Genomic DNA, 16,169 nt, shown 5'->3' on the forward strand with positions numbered 1-16,169 from the left:
TCAACAAAATTTAAATCCTAGTGAACATTTAAACACTGGAACTGGAAGACATTTCAAATGTCCAAAATAAATAAACCAAACATCAGTAACAGCAAATAAAATAAATTATGAAGTCTCAGGAAATCAAATTATCCTTCAAAAAAAGGTTCAGTCGAGACCAAAACTCCAGACGGAAGATTTTATCATCCGGTTCTTGGTAGAAAGTAAAACAATATATCATGAAATTAGAAATTACTGAGTTTGCGATTTATTGATTATTGATTATTGTGACAGGTCTGTTCACAAATGGGTTTAAATTTGTGGTTAAAGAAGTAGAAGCGAGATTCTTTAAATATTTAATGAACGTGGAAATCACACACACACACACATGCAGACACACACGAACAAAACAAGTGTCATTACTGAGAGCAACCCAGAGCACCTGCTCCTGCACACTGAGAGAGATGACACACACTCACCTTCATCTGGGGGGTCACTGTCACATTATGCAGACAAAGACAGATTGCCTTCTGCACAGGTGTTCTTCCCACTCACCCCCTCCTGCACACACACACACTCTTCCTCTCTCTCACACACACATGCAAACACATGCCGTTGTGAACACAGTGGTTGTTCTGCCCTCCTCTCTGGACATTAATCACTGCAGTCAAAGGGGGATCATGGAGGTGGGATTGAAGCAACGCTCTTGAATTATGACCGCAGGAGCTTTCCAGTTTTCTTGATCACACAACATCCTTAGAAGCTTATCGTGAACCTTGTTAAAGGGCCTTTTATGCTTTGTTTATGTACGAAGTGAATAAATGGGTCTGATTCTGAATCCTGTTTAGTGTTGAGGCCCTTTATGCTGCTGGCATTGGCTGGTGGGTGCTGCGCTCTAGCACTAGAGGACACGTCTGAGCTGTCCTCCACACTCAGAGGTGAGTTTAAGACGATCGTCTCATGGTGGTGGAGGAAGTCGTGGCAATGTTTATTCTCAGAGACAGAAACGCAGCCATTAAAGGGGAAGATGTTATGGAAAAACATGCCTGGAGTGTTTCTTTAATTGTTTTATGCATGTTTGAGAAATCCTTTAATCTTCCGTGGCAACCATTCCTGGGATGCATAAATGCTTTAAAGTTAAGTCAGATTTATTTGTACAGCTCGGTTCAGCGTCAAAGCTGTTCAAAATGCTTTACTTTATAAAAAGATCATGTGTTTAGTCAAAAAGCTCGTCCTCGCAGCGCCCGGATCCAGCTGAGCTTCCGCCTCACAGAGCTGCCCTTCCCCTGTGGCTCCCCCTCTCAGCTCCTTCAGACTAGCCAGGAGCAATTAGCAAGCACCTGGTGGAGCTGCTGAGCTCATTATACGAGTTACTTCTCGGTCTAATGCTCCTGAGAACAGATGTAAACGGCCTGATGAAAGGACATTCACTGCAAAAACACAAAAACTGACCAAGTATTTTTAGTCTAGTTTCTAATGGAAATATCTCAGTTTTCTTGAAATAAGAGAACTAACTTACAAGTAGCTTTTCAGCAAGATGCAGGAGCTTGTTGTAAGTCAATCACTTCTTAATGTTGATGGAAAAGCACTTTGGTTAAAAAATGTTTTAACCAAAGATTCACCAGACAGAGACACCTGCATTTTGTGTTTTTACATTGAAAAAAAATTATTTGGAAAAATTTTCTTTGGTCTGATTTTTTTGTTTTGTTTTGTTACTTAAATGAATTATTGTCATTTTGGTTTCCACCAAAGAAAGTATTTTTACCAAATAGTTTTTTACTCTTACTTGGGTAACTTTTTACTTTTACTGGAGTAAAAACATGTTGAAGTAGTGCTGCTCTTACGCTACCAAATGATCACTTAAGCTACTATTGCTGTCAACATTTCATCAGTTCTCCCATCATGTTTCAGTTCCTGTTTATTTCACATGAACAAAATCAATACACCCACACGCATTATTAAAAAGTAAAAAGTATTATTATTATGAAACTTATCCGTCTGATGTGATGAAAGTGAGCGAAGGTTACCGGACGTATTTAGAAAAGGGAATCCATCAACTTTAACGCCTGCACTCAGCAGAGGCCCTCGGTGCGATCTCTACACCTGCCTGAACAGTTAATTAGCAAAGACAACATGGCAAACCAAGATGTCATGCCCTGTAGGCACCCCTCTGTGAGGAGAATCAAGGTGCTAAAATGGGGAACTGATTTATTAAGCGGTAATTGTTGGTGTGGACGTCTGCCCCATCGGACGGGGCTGGGGTTACTCACACACTCTGCTGAGTGCTAGCTTTTGTCAGCTGGCAGACTCACAGCCGACATTCGCCAAAACGTCCCGCTGAGCACCGGGCCGTTTGGAAAAGTCGCAAAGTTGTTGCCACCGGCTTGATAATCGGCCTGTCTGTCCTGGGAAGGGAGCCGTTTGTTCGCTTTCACTTCACCTTCTGCGGATGATTGATGGGGAAACGGGAGCAGAGACAGAGTGTAGAGGAAGAGAAGGGGGTCAGCGGCCCAAAATATCTCAGGGTTGGGAGGGTTAGGGGGGGTTGGCCTGGCTTTTCTGGAGGTCTGTGGACAGAATCTGTTCACAGAGCTGCACTCGCAGCACATGGCTGATATTGTAGATGCTGGAGATTGTGAGAGCGCCAAAAAAGTTAGCATTGTCCAGCTGGGCTATTTGTAGAGAGGAAATTTACTTACTGATAAACTGTCATCTGATGATCACAGAGTAGAAAAGTCTGGACTTCAAGGAATGAGTATAATTAACCGCGTATATGTGGATGTGTGTTTTGTTCTTTCATTAATGTAATGTACCACACCAGGCATTTTCTAATTTGATGTCAAATAAATTTCTATAAAAAAAAGAGGTCTGGACTTTGTCAACACTCGGTAAAACAAGAATGGCTTCCTTTTATTCTTCAAAATAAGAGTTGCAATGTGGAGGTACAACTGGTTGTACAGATACCAGGTCGCCATGGTAACAGCTTACATCAGGATATGGTTTTAAGTCATGAATATAACAAGTGCAAGTTTTAGCCGTTTTTCCGTTTTGTTCATGGAATATGCATTGATTTTTCTTAATAGGATGACACTAGAAGTGCAACATGTAGCCATTTCTTATTATCTTTTTCACATCATTTTCCAAAACTGCCATAGAAAACATGCATTTTTATTATTAGTTTTTAGCAAAAAGTTTCCTTTTATTCATTTTAAACCCTAAAAGTGGTGGTTTTTTTGTGACAACAAATGTACTATTCCAGCTGTTGGTCTTTTTAAAAAAATGTTATGTAACATTTGTAGCTCTAAACAAGTCGTGTTGAAATGTAAAGATGCATCTTTGCACCGTCTACAACTAGAAGTTACAGTCTAACCGCGTACTGACGGCGTTGTACGACTTAATAAAGGACAAGACAGGAATATGACAAAAACATAACTTTGTAGCAGAACCTGAAGTTGCATCGGATTACAGTTTATTCCAAAAACCCTAAAAGTGGTGAACCTGTTTCTGTGGTGGAACGACTCGACTGGGTTTGGAATGGCATCACTGACCCCCGGGGGGCCAAATGTCTGCAGATCCCGCCGTGGCCCCACTGGGCCCGCCGCGTGATTTATATACCTGCCATGAATTTACAGCTTGTGAATTGCTTTCCGTTAGCAGCAGGACAACAGAGAATGGCGGCTCGGGCCACAGGGAACCGAGCCAGTGGCTTGTTCCACTGGTAAACAACTTCATGCACTGCTGCTTGTGATTGTCACTTTTTCTTCATCTGAGCTGAAATAAATACTTATTTCCCTCGAAAGTGCGACATCTTATATGTGCTGAAGATATAAGCTAAAGATGGTGTAGCAGCGCTGTTGTCTGTATTCGTTTTTGTTGTTGTTTTTGTTTGAGGATTCCTATGGCTAACAGATATCTCTACTGTAAGTGTATATTTGCGTGTGTGTGCGCGAACATTTCCCGGCCACGGCACCTGGCGCGAAGGAGAGCTTATAAATTCCCACGATAAGGAGAGGGGAAGTGTCACATAGCTGGGTGTCATTTTTTTAAGATGTGAGAAAATGCCGCCCTGCTTGCTTTCCTCCTGAAGAACAGCAGGAATGAAAACAGCGAGAAGGTTCCCAGACCGCGAAGCGTCTAGTCGTTTGCAGTGAAAACTCGAAAACGGAGGGAAGAGTAAACTGACTGGTTTCTGTGTGGATACCAAACTTTACACTGTTGATATTTTTTCCCCCACAAATGCTAAGAAATGTCACAAATATTTGTGATATGTTTTTTTGACGAGTTCAGTGAGTTGAAGACTCTGTGCCAATCGGTGTACAAAGCGCCTCCTGCGCTTGGTTTTAAGTGTTTCAGGATGTGGTGCTGCTTTTCTTTGAAAAATATATTTTTTAACCAGTCAGAGAACGCACAAACCAGAGCGCTGATGGGAGTGGTGCAAATCCCAACTCTGTTCGGTGCATATGTGTTTACTGAGAGAAGAATCCAAGTTGGCAATTTTCAGTATGAAGGAAGTTTTTTTTAATTTGAAAATCATTGGAAGAATAAAAACCGTACAAAACTAAAATAAATCTGTATTTTCTACAAAAACACCAACCCTTCATATAGTTTTTTCGAAGACTTTAGTAGAGGCCCATCATTTTATGCTTCTGTAGTTTTTGTATTTTTCTGCCCAATTGACTGGGCAGAAGAATACAATACATAAAAAATGATTTTTATGCATATTTTTGAAATATGGTACCAGAAAAGTTTGACAGAAACAGCAAAATTTGCAATTTTAAAACTTATAAAAAAAAAAAAAGTTTTTATGCTCGCTTATGATGGTTTTTTTTGGCTTTTCCAAAAAAAAAAAAAAAGTCAACAATGCTAACGGGGAGATGGAAACACATTTTCTGTATAAGTTCTGACCTGCCACACCTTCCTACCTACTGGTTGGTCTGTGCCTCACAAGGGGCAAAAAACATAAAAAATATCCAAGTCCAAACGGCTCGAAATCTCTTCATTGCTCTGAGATGTGCGATCCAGGCTAGTCTGCAAACTCTATGTCTTGGTAATTACAGTCATGTATCGCATCAACTCCTGACGAGATCTCGCTTTGTGTCGCCTGGTTGATTCGCTTTGAACCAGTAGATGGAAAGATGCTTCATTCACTTTTTTTCTTCTCTTTTTGCAACATTTGAAAAGTTTGCACAACATTTTCTTGACAATTCGATAAAAACATTGCTTGTGTTGTGTAACTTGGTAGATTTTTAAATCTCTGCAGCTTTTGCAGACGTCTGAGTTGATTTGCCATGAGGTTCTGTACAGTTATTGTTGGTAATAGTTCTGAAGGATGATAGTAGCCTATGTATTAAAGGTTAACAGGAAGTGTTTTACTTTGTTACTTCCTGTTTTAAACTCGACTTAACAGAGTTTCGTACAGGAAGTAAACATTTAAAATAACTAACGTGGGATGTTATGGTGAGTTCAGCGTTGTGTCTTTTCACTTTGGTGAGAACTGGAACAGTCTGTCGTCTCAAAGTGAGAAAAACAGACAACCAGGAAGTGCTTCCAGGTAAATCAGGAAAACATGTAGATGAACCAATCAGAATGGAGCAATTAAGGAAGAAGAAATGACAAAGAACCAATCAGGACTGTGATGCAGCCCAGACAACACAATCCCCACAAAAAACCATTGTTCACCATTAACATGCCGGTTTTCTATAATCTAGAATCAAAATTCTACATTTACTGGTTTCATCCCCTACTTTCTGTGGACGGGAAAGGAAGAGCCGCCGTCCATGTGTCGATTTGTACCCACCCAGTGAAGATCGTGTGACGGGTTCCCTTTGGTCAAAGTAATTTCATCCAGGTACGTCTTTCCATAAATTCTCTTTGATTTTGATCTTTCCAACATGTCCCAGCAGCCTCGGCATCAGCTAAATACAATGTTACCACCAAAGTGTTGCGCTTGCATGCACGGTTGGCATTTTGGAAACATCAGTCAGAGGAAGATTTAAGGGGATTGAAGGCAGGTTGAAACCGAACCGCGTTGGGTCTAAGACTTGTAATACTGTCTGGTGTTAAATTAATTAAGTTGTTTCCCAACTTCTGTTTCTAAATAAAACTCCGCCTGTCATCTGCCCAGAGGCCTCCTGTAAACCTGCCTCCTCGCACCATATCCCAGGCATCGGTGGCATTTCTCTTAAAGAAAGTGCTCCACATATAAAGTTCTCATGGAGTTATTAAAGGTGGATCACGCCACAAAAATGTGTCACAGCTTCTCACCCTTATTAACTGGCTGACAGTAACCGGTTTGAGCCGTGGGTTGGTTTTGGTGACACAGAGGCAGCGCTAGTCATTTTATCCTGTCGCCATTCTGTCAATTTGATGGTTTCATACTCTACTTTTTTTGGGTGGAAAAGGAAGAGGCGTCGTCCATGTGCCAATTTGTACCCACTTTGTTTCGTAACTGAACGAAGTAAATTCCTACAATCCAGATATGGTCTACCAATAAACAAAAAAAAGTAATGTTTTGAGTTTACAAAAACAAAAACGTCAACCTAAAATAAGAAAAATGACAGCAAATGTGTATAAAATCTTCAGAAAATGACTTGCTCTTTCACAATGCGTCAAAAGAAGTACGTTAAGAAATACCAAACGTTTTCCTTTCTTACCTAAGACAAAATGGAGACAATGTCAGCTTGAAAAGATGGTTTTACAAACTGGATAATTGAGAGAGCGATGACTACCTTTCAAACATTGCAAATAAAAAAAGCCCAGGCATAATCTCACTATGCCGTGTTAAAAGTGAACTTTAAAGCTGTGCTCCTCCACACCTGTAACCCATCATGTAAAACCGCCTCGAACAGAGAACTGGGTTGAAAATACCCGTTTTAAACTTACATCACAGAACAAAAAGAAAGTTTTGGAGCAAGTAAAATCCAGGACTTAATCTGACTAAGATGCTGTGGCTTGATCTGAAACTGAATTAGAACAACTCTGCCATGTAGTAAACAAATGCTTGATGGGTTTTCTTTCTAAAAGATGAAGTCGTTATTTGGAAACAGCATTTTGCATTTACTCATGCCATCAGTTCTGATATTAAATTTGGCTTTCTCTTGAATATTTAAATGCAACTAATATAGAAAACACAGCACTGTTATTTGAGTTTCCTGAGTTTCACTTTGTTAAAGCAGACTGTCTGTGACATACCTGTCACACGGATCAATTTTCACACTGTCAGAAAACAGTGATAGCATCCGTAAGCTGAATGGATGAGTATCAATGGGTAACCTAAAGAAGCTCGTAAAGTGAAAGAGGTTAAAAAAAGATTTCACAGCCGCATATTAAATACATTTAGAGTTTCTTACAATGTTTCTGTGTCAAAGCTAATATCCTAATATCTTAATGTGATGTGACACGGCACATGTTGATGTGGGAAATTGATCCTTTGTGGTGAAAGTAAGAAGTAAACAAACAGTTTTGCCGAATGTCATCGTTTCCCCGCTGGGTGTTTGTCGGCGGGGGTCAAAGGGGGTGGAGGGGAAAACGGGAGTGGAAATGTCATAAATCAGAAGGATTTTAGAATCTGATGACAAACCTAATTCCTGTCTGCAAAGAGCCGGGCCGTACCCCCCTCACTGTCATCGAAGCCGGCCTATAAACATCGCAGCTGTCACCCAAGCTCGAACGGAGCGCGAAGGACATGCCATCGCTCCTCTCACATGCTCTCTTCCCTGGTCCATTTTTGGATCGGAGGGGCCGGCAAATTCCAAATTGCATTTTGTCACATTCGGACGCAGTGGGGGCTGGTCCGGGACCCTGTCGGTATCTCCCACAGAACCCCTCAGCCCTCTCAGGCCGAGGCATCTCCTGTCATGTCGGACCATCTGCTTGGAGTATTTACTCCTGCAAAATCACTTTAGCCTTCTTCCCCGACGAAAACTGTTAGCAAAATCCTAAAAGGGAAATGTTGGTAGGGGGCGAGAGGTGGGGAGGGGAGGGTGGACGGGTGGGGGCGCAGGGGGGTTATAACACACTGTGCTAAATGTTGTCACTGCGAAAGGTGAGTAGAGGAGCTTTAGGGGCAATTTTCCACTCAACAAACGCTGTGACTGTCACTCTGTGGACTCCTTCCTCTCCTCTACACACACACACACACACGCACACACACACACACACACGCACACACACACACACACACACACACACACACACACACACACACACACACACACACACACACACGAACTGCAGTAACAAGATAGCTCCCACAGAGCCTGCTCAGTAACCTATACAACTAAAGCTGGCAACTCAGTCATTAGAAATAAAAAAAGAGAGAAATATAAAATTACACTTGGACATCCAGGCATCTGCGCAGCATGTCTCACCGCTCCAAAACTGTTGCTTCAACTTTAACCCAGAGCAAAACGAGACGCTGCGCACTATGCAGCACACAGATGTTCTGGATAACTGCTGGGGTGTTTTTTTTTAAGTCCAGCTGATCCACTTCCAAATAAAAATCTAAACTTGTTATCTTTCCACGGTTGAAATATGTCATAAATAAATTATGTATCCCAGAGAACCGAAAAGCCCACGATGAGTTCTGTCTGTAACTATTTAAGAATGTGATGTTCTTGGTTTCAACACGGCTCAATGGGGTAACAGCCAGTTTCAGTAAGAAACATTAAATAAATAAACATAGCCCTATTAATTACATTCAAGATGTACATGAGTCATGAAAACTAACAGATGTTGACCTACTGGGTAATATTTATGCAAATAAAATCATATACATTAGGGTGGTGCTGTCCAGTAGTGTGCAGGTAAATCCTGGACAAACCCACAGAGAAACATTACGCAAGACAAACAACGATGCACATAAGAAGCTCATTTCTCAATTCAAAGAAGCCAATTAATCTGCATCTTTTTGGACTTTCAGGGGAGTTTAGAGTAATTAGAGGGAGACATGTAAAGAAAATGCAAAGCAACCCAGGACCTTCAATATTTAAGATAACATTGCAAAAGAAAAAAACAACAACCTGTGACTGTATAGCCGCCCCTCCATCAAGCAAATGAATAAATAGCCACACAGTTTATAATATGAATAAATGTATTTTAGGAACTAATGTGAACAATCTGGGATTATTTAAGTCTCTCTTGAAGTTTGAAATTTTGAAATTTCCCTAAAGATCTTCAAAGATCCTTTCAGACCCTGAAGAAACCCCACTGAAGAAAGTCTTCTGATACGGAAACCGAAATTCACAGGAGGATTAATGAACCACAGATGGCAATGATGTTATTATTTTATTTTTTTTAGAACTCGAGGAAGTAAAACTAAAATACAGCAGATTGAGGCGCTGGACATGATTGAACAGCTGCTCAGATCAACAACACAAGAGTCTGGGGTCTACTACTGCAGAAGATCTAAAGCTGCGTTCACACTGCAGCCCGATGTAACCCAACTCCAATTTTTTCTTTTTTTTTCCCTTAATGCGACCCGTACCTGATCTTTTCCTGACCGTCTGAACAGCACAGATCAGATTCTTTTCGAATGCAACCCGGGCCACTTTGGGTATCAGATTCCTATCTGATCTTTTCAAATGTGAGCTGAATCTGAACGTCTGACGCTCAACAAACGTCGCTATCCTGCGCCGACACGTGCAAGCAGGAAGAAAAACTACAATCATGGTGGATCATGATGAGGATTAAGTTGTTAATCTGCATCAACTACAAAATCGCAAGCTATGCTCCAATGTTAGCATTCACATTTACGTCTGCAAACACTGAGTACGCTCTCTATGTGTGACGTTATTGCGCCCTCTACGGGACACTTTCAGGTCATTTGCAGTTCACACTGGAGTTCACATACAGGTCGCATATATCTGGAAGTGTGAACGACCAAAAGAAAAATCGGAATTGGGTCACTTCAGGCCTCAGTGTGAACACAGCCTCAACGTTTCCACTAAGATAGTCCATCACATCACAAGAGGACAACATGGCCGTTCATAACCAAGATGACAGAATAGTGTTCAGACATCTGCGTCAACTATGAAAGTCTGTGAAAGATAAAAACGGGTGCCACCTGCTTCAGTTGTTCATCTTAGATAATCTAACACACTGCCTCTTGAAGTTAACCCTCTGCTGCTACGTCTTTGAGCCCTTAGATGAGTCGGGGTTACCAGGTGTCTCCATGGTAACCATGCTTTGTTTGGCCAGGAATACGTCGTTAACAGCAGAGATTTACATCTGTAAATCTCAAATGGTTTACATCTGCGCATATGTATTAATTAGTTTTATTTTGTAACCAGGCTACTGTTTATTAAAGACTTCTGCCCAGGCCCCTCTTGAAAATGAGATCTAGATCTCAATGGGGTTTACCTGGTTAAATAAAGGAAATAAAAAAGAAGAAGATGTGCACAGTGGTACTGATAGACAGAAGACATATTCACAATGATTAGGACCGTATCAGGTTTGGCATTAAATTTGGGTTCTGATTCACCGAGTCCTGTGAACGGATGCCAAGGAGACGGTCAGTGTGGTGCAGAGATGTGCTGATGTCAGCCGTGACATCATGCTGTGAGGAGCGGTAGAGCTTCAGGTCCTCTCTGGACCCCGACGGCACGGTGGGATGAGTCTGCATGTCTACCCTCCCCTGAGACTGTGACTCATATATTTAACCAGATGAAGCGTTTCCACGCGGTGCGTTTACGGTCCATTCACGTCAACTTATCTTTTCTCCCCAAGGGAATGTGTGTGGGGATCAGTTTTGAACTTCTCTACAGATCTGCTGGATTTCCAGAGTCAGCTGTCAGCCAACGTCCGGCAGAAGAGGAAACAACGGCTGTATAACTGAGACGCTGAGTTACCATTTGTGCCCGGTCCTGAGGGGGGTGGCACGCCCTGCCAGGCTGTAAATGCCAGGGTGCGCCACCGGATCATCTGTGTACCAGCGCCGCCAACTCCTTTATCCTTCTAATGCGATACTGTAATCACTGCGTTTCAGTCATAATGTGTGCAGAATGTTAGTCACTGGAGTGTCTTTTCACCTGTCTAAATTTAACTGAAATAATTTTATTACATATTTATCAAAAAACGTCAGACTTTAAAGTCCTGAGATTCATTTTGAAGTTCACAAAGAAATATGAGCCACCGTTTTGACTGAAAGAAAGAAACAAAGAAAGAAAGAAAGAGAGAAAGAAAGAACAAAAGAAAGAAAGAAGGAAAGAAAGAAAGAAAGAAAGAAAGAAAGAAAGAGAAAGAAAGAAAGAAAGAAAGAAAGAGAGAAAGAAAGAAAGAGAGAAAGAAAGAAAGAAAGAAAAAGAAAGAAAGAAACAGAGAAAGAAACAGGAAGTGTAGAAGGAAGACTGGAGAAGAAAAGACAAATCTATTAAAGGAAGGAATGGAGTTGGGCCAGCAGGAAGCAATGGAAAAGATGAAGAAAGGACACAATGAAGACAAGAATCTGAAGCAGTGGAAATACAAATACTGAGAAAGAAAGGAAAGAAGTAGGAACAAACACAAAGGAAGGAAGGAAGCAAAGAAGGAAACAAAGAAAAGAGGAAGGAAGGAAATATGAGCTGAAAGAAGAAAGGAATAAAACAAGGAAATACAGGAGGAAGAGAGGAGATCTACACGGAGGAAAGGGAATAAAGGACATTTAGAAGAGAGCAAGGACACAAACAAGGCAGGAAAGGTCATGTTTAGAAAATGAGAATGTAAAAAACCTTGAAAAAAACACAGTATATATATGTATATTTTTTTACATTATTTTCTTTACCACACATACCCAGAGCTGGAAAAATACTGAACTCAAACTCCAGATTATCCAGACTCTAAAGGGCCTCTTACTGCAGAACCTACTTCCAAAATGATGACATAATTTCCCTTTAAATATGAGACAAATCATAAAACATTTGGAGTAAAAGCGACAAAACAAACACAGTAAAGTTGCCCATGACTTTGCCTTCATTGCCACTGCACCACTCAATAAAACACGTCACTGAGTATCAACATCTCAGCAGCTCTGATGAGTTTTAAACCATCTCAACTTGACCCTCTGACCTTGAAGCAGCGATGCTTAACACAGTTGAAAAGTCGTTTTGCTAAAGTAGGAACCCGTCTTTCAACACCTTTAGCCTCTCTGTAGCCACAACAGAGATTATATCAGTCAGTGCTGCTGCCATTAATGGAGATAACAGCCACATGGGAGAGGATGAAGTCCAGCAGAGAGAGAGAGAGAAAGAGAGGAGCAGCAGAGCGAAGCGTCCTCCGCCGCCCGGCCCGCCGCAGGCTGCATTGTCATTGTCAGGAAGGCGACCGGGCTAATGGTGTTGTAATTGGCTTTAGGCGGATTACGCGCCAGCGAGGGCAAAGGAGCGCAGGCCAGAAACAGAAACACAACCAGTTCGCACACAACCTGTTGTCCAAGTGATGGCTGAGCGTGAGGTCTTAATCTGGACAGCGGGGCGTGTGGGCCCGGCGCGTCCCATTGGACCAAACGCCGGTCGGTCTGAAACGGAGAGCAAACAGGACGAGAGGAGAAAATGTGAAACGGCGATTCAAGACGTGGGGAGATGTCTCACGGTGTGAGATTCTCCGACTTTAACAAAACGGACATAAAAAAAACGTGGCGCTCTGCTCAGGGCACTGCTGAGTGTTTACTGTATATCAGGGGCGTCCAAAGTTTTAGTGACATGGGCCAAAATCATCAACTCACCAGGACTCAAAGGACAAAAATAAAACGAAACAAATAAAATCCCAAGAAGTTTTAAATTAGAATCGCCCTGCTCAACAACAAAAATGGAACATTAAATATTTAATTTAGACATAGAAAATAGTCTAGTTTTTTTTTAACAAATGTGTAAATTACAGAAGAGGATTAGAGCCGCTGGAAAAAAGAAATCAGACTTTATCTCAGGATTCTGAGATTAAAGTCAGGAATCTTTCATTATTATTATTATTATTATTTTTAGTGCCGCTGGTCCTCTTCCTCAGTAACTCATTACTTTAATCAAAATTGTTTCGCATGTTTTCCTCCTTCAAAGAAAGTCAACCATTTTCCTATTTTAATTTTGGGTCCACGGCTGAAAAAAACTGAAAAAGATTTAGCGACAAAAACACAATGTAGATCACTATTTATTTGTCAATTTGTCTAAGACCAACACTTTGTGTTGTACCTAATGGTTTGTGGGAAGATTTAAGTTTTATGGGTTGATGGTTTTGTCCCAATTGGAAAAAAAAAAAAAAAAGTTTCCATCTTCATCAGCCACCTGCGCTGGTTCTGGATGTCATGAAGCATGCATGTCCAAGAACACATAAAACAACAAACTAATGTGCGGTCAGTGAAATCTGTTTGCTGTTAGTTTCTGAAGGGAGGGATTAAACCGACTCTGCAGCCTGCTGGAGTGAAATAATCACGTTACTCAGACTGACTCAGGCTTTCAAAACAATCTGAAGACGGAGGATAACGTAACAAACTGACCAAACAGCCAAACTGTAAGACGCGCTACGGTGTTCAGGCGGCGAACGCTCGCAGAATGATCAACTCTGAAAAGGTGAGGGTCGGCTTCTCTCAGAAATCGTGAAATCTGTTCCGAGGAAGTAAAACTAATGAAGTCCATCTGCTTATTGGAACCTTCAGTTTCCTTTCAAACGTTCTCCGACCATCGACGAACCCTGCAGAGTATCCCTTACTCAGCTCCTGACAGCTGTGATAAGAGCCATGTGTGTCTACAAGATGTCGACGCTCATCCAAGGAGCTTTCTGGAAATTTTCAGTCGAGGTAAAAATCAATTCAAACCTTTAACATACATAACAAACTACATTACCTCAAACTACAAACCCAGGACTTTCTTTTTTGTCACTGTTTTATGTTTTAATTATAGAAAGGTAATACTAATTAACATTTTTTTATGCTTGCTGCTTCTGGAAGTAATATAGAAGAGCATTATTTTATTTTCGAAAATAGCCTCTCAAGGAAGAATAAAGAAATCTGAATCAAAATGTTCTTTAGCGTGTTTAACTCAAGATAAAATTATCTTTTTTTTTCTCTACACCTCAAGCTATTATCTGTCAGCCTTTCAAAGGCCTTTGGAGTAAAACTAGGCTATGAAGTAAAAGATGATCCAGCATGACCTTCTCATGCACCCGATACTGCAGCATACAGTATGTGCTAAGCTAAGCTAAGCTAAGCTAAGGCTGCCACTAATTTTTTGTACACCATATGTACCTCACACGTGTGTAATACAGAATTTATATAAAAACTACAGAAATGAGTAGCAATGATTTGACCACGGATGAAGATTCAATCACCACACCATGCTGGTTGCTTGAAGTGGCTCCACTAGCTGTGTTAGCAGTGAGCAATTATTTGACCACTGGAGGCGACTCACAGACTGTGTACAGTTCATTTAATGTTTATTACTTTAAGATCAGAAAGTAATGAAGCATGGAGAAAAGAACATCAACTTTTAAGTCATGGTAAATGTACCTTACAGCAGTGGTCCCCAACTTTTTTATTACCATGGACCGGTCGGGACTTGGAAATTTTGCTGCGGCCCGGGGAATCGGCCAACAATCTTTAAATCTTGCCATCTAAACCAGACTTAAGACTCACAAGCTTTACTCATCTCCTCTCAACCACTGCTCAAACGCTCTCGGACTCTGGTCGCTATGGTAACGTTTACATATCCCTTCAAAATAAGATACAGATGCGCTACAAAAACGAACATTTCACTTTCGTGAAAATTTTAACTCATGATAAAGACTAACGGGAGCCCTGAGCTTGTTTCTCTGCAACGAGACGGTCCCATCTGGGAGTGATGGGAGACAATGACACCCGAAGTGTTGCTTATATCCACAGCCTGCTTGGTCTCTAGTGGCGAAGCAGCTTTAAGCTTCATTGCCTCATTAGCAGCCGGTCGCCGCATGTTACGCAGAGCGGCTGCTAATGTTTGACTCACCTACCGGTCCGGGATAAATCCATCCTCCCGTCTCTTCTCTGGGCCTTTTCCCCTTTGCAAAGAAACTTTCCAAAGACATCTGATCTGTTTCTTACTCATTTTGCTGCTTGTGGGCTCAGTGTTGGCGCGCAAGTAACNGCGCAAGTAACCGAGAGAATCCGGTTGAAGGATTTTCAAAATAAAAGATCCTCCAGACTCAAATAAAACGAAAATATTTAATTATTTCTTGCATGGCCCAGTACCAATTGGTCTACGGACCGGTACCGGTCTGTGGACCGGGGGTTGGGGACCACTGCCTTACAGTACTGCCCTGATCACTAGATTTCACAACCTTCATCCCAATAAATGTTGCATACAAAATTTTGGGTGCATCATAAGTGACCCATGTGCTTCATAAACAATTCATTTTCACGTTTATTTCGGCTAACGTCCTAGCAACAAAACCTGATGCTGCGGTGAATAACTGAGATAAAACCTGAAAGTATGTATGAGAGTAGGGCTGTTGTAAACTAATATTTTAGTATTTGAGTAATCTATCGATTATTCTTAAGAGTAATCGGATAAAAAAAATTGCTAAAATGAAATACTGGTAAATCACACCAGTGTCACTATTGGATATGAACATCAGCCCAATTTTTCCACATTTGAGCTTCCGTAACAGTTACTTTTCTGTAGTTTACAAAGCTAACCTGTAATAATAATAGCTGGCTTGATCTGAAGAAAACTCTAACCTTGCCCAAGCTTTTGTGTTCATGTTAGCGACCTTCCTTCATCACACAGAAACTCATCTACCAGCCATGTACCGCCACGATGCGCTCCGTCATCCGTTTGTTCAGATCGGGATGATATGAAATTTTGTCTGTAAAGCTACACTTACACTGTAAGCATCAACTGCTCAGCTGCCCGCCGTGTTCAGCCTATCCGCTCACCTGTATAAATAATCCCGCAGAGCTCTTTCCGCCGTTCGCTCTGAACACCGGACACCAGGCAGCAGCTCCGGGAGGAGAAAGGCTGCCGCACTCCAGGCATCTTAAGGATACTTATTGATCCCCCCAAAACGATGAAAACCCGGGCAGTATCACCAATCAATAAAATCTCCAAGGGCCGGACTTGAAATTTGGACGTTATGCTGCTAACACTTAGCTTTCGTCAACAACTCAGAGGCGGAAGTGAGAGCGCTGTGCAACGCAAATAATGTCCCGGTCGGAATAAGCATTAAATAATAAAACACATAAGTTTACCAAGCTT

General features: G+C 41.4%; 1 long non-coding RNA gene across 1 annotated transcript in view; it reads right to left on the bottom strand.

Moving 5' to 3' along the window:
• Nucleotides 1–1,415: 1,415 nt before the first annotated feature.
• LOC107832987 (uncharacterized) overlaps nt 1,416–16,169 on the bottom strand; it is an 18,376-nt gene continuing 3,622 nt past the window's right edge. The window contains exon 3 of the long non-coding RNA XR_001658694.1: nt 1,416–1,567. This is a non-coding gene — a long non-coding RNA (uncharacterized LOC107832987). The remainder of the gene's footprint in view (nt 1,568–16,169) is intronic.

Source organism: Poecilia formosa, unplaced genomic scaffold (genome assembly GCF_000485575.1).
Source record: "Poecilia formosa unplaced genomic scaffold, Poecilia_formosa-5.1.2 Scaffold302, whole genome shotgun sequence".
Classification (NCBI taxonomy): domain Eukaryota; kingdom Metazoa; phylum Chordata; class Actinopteri; order Cyprinodontiformes; family Poeciliidae; genus Poecilia; species Poecilia formosa.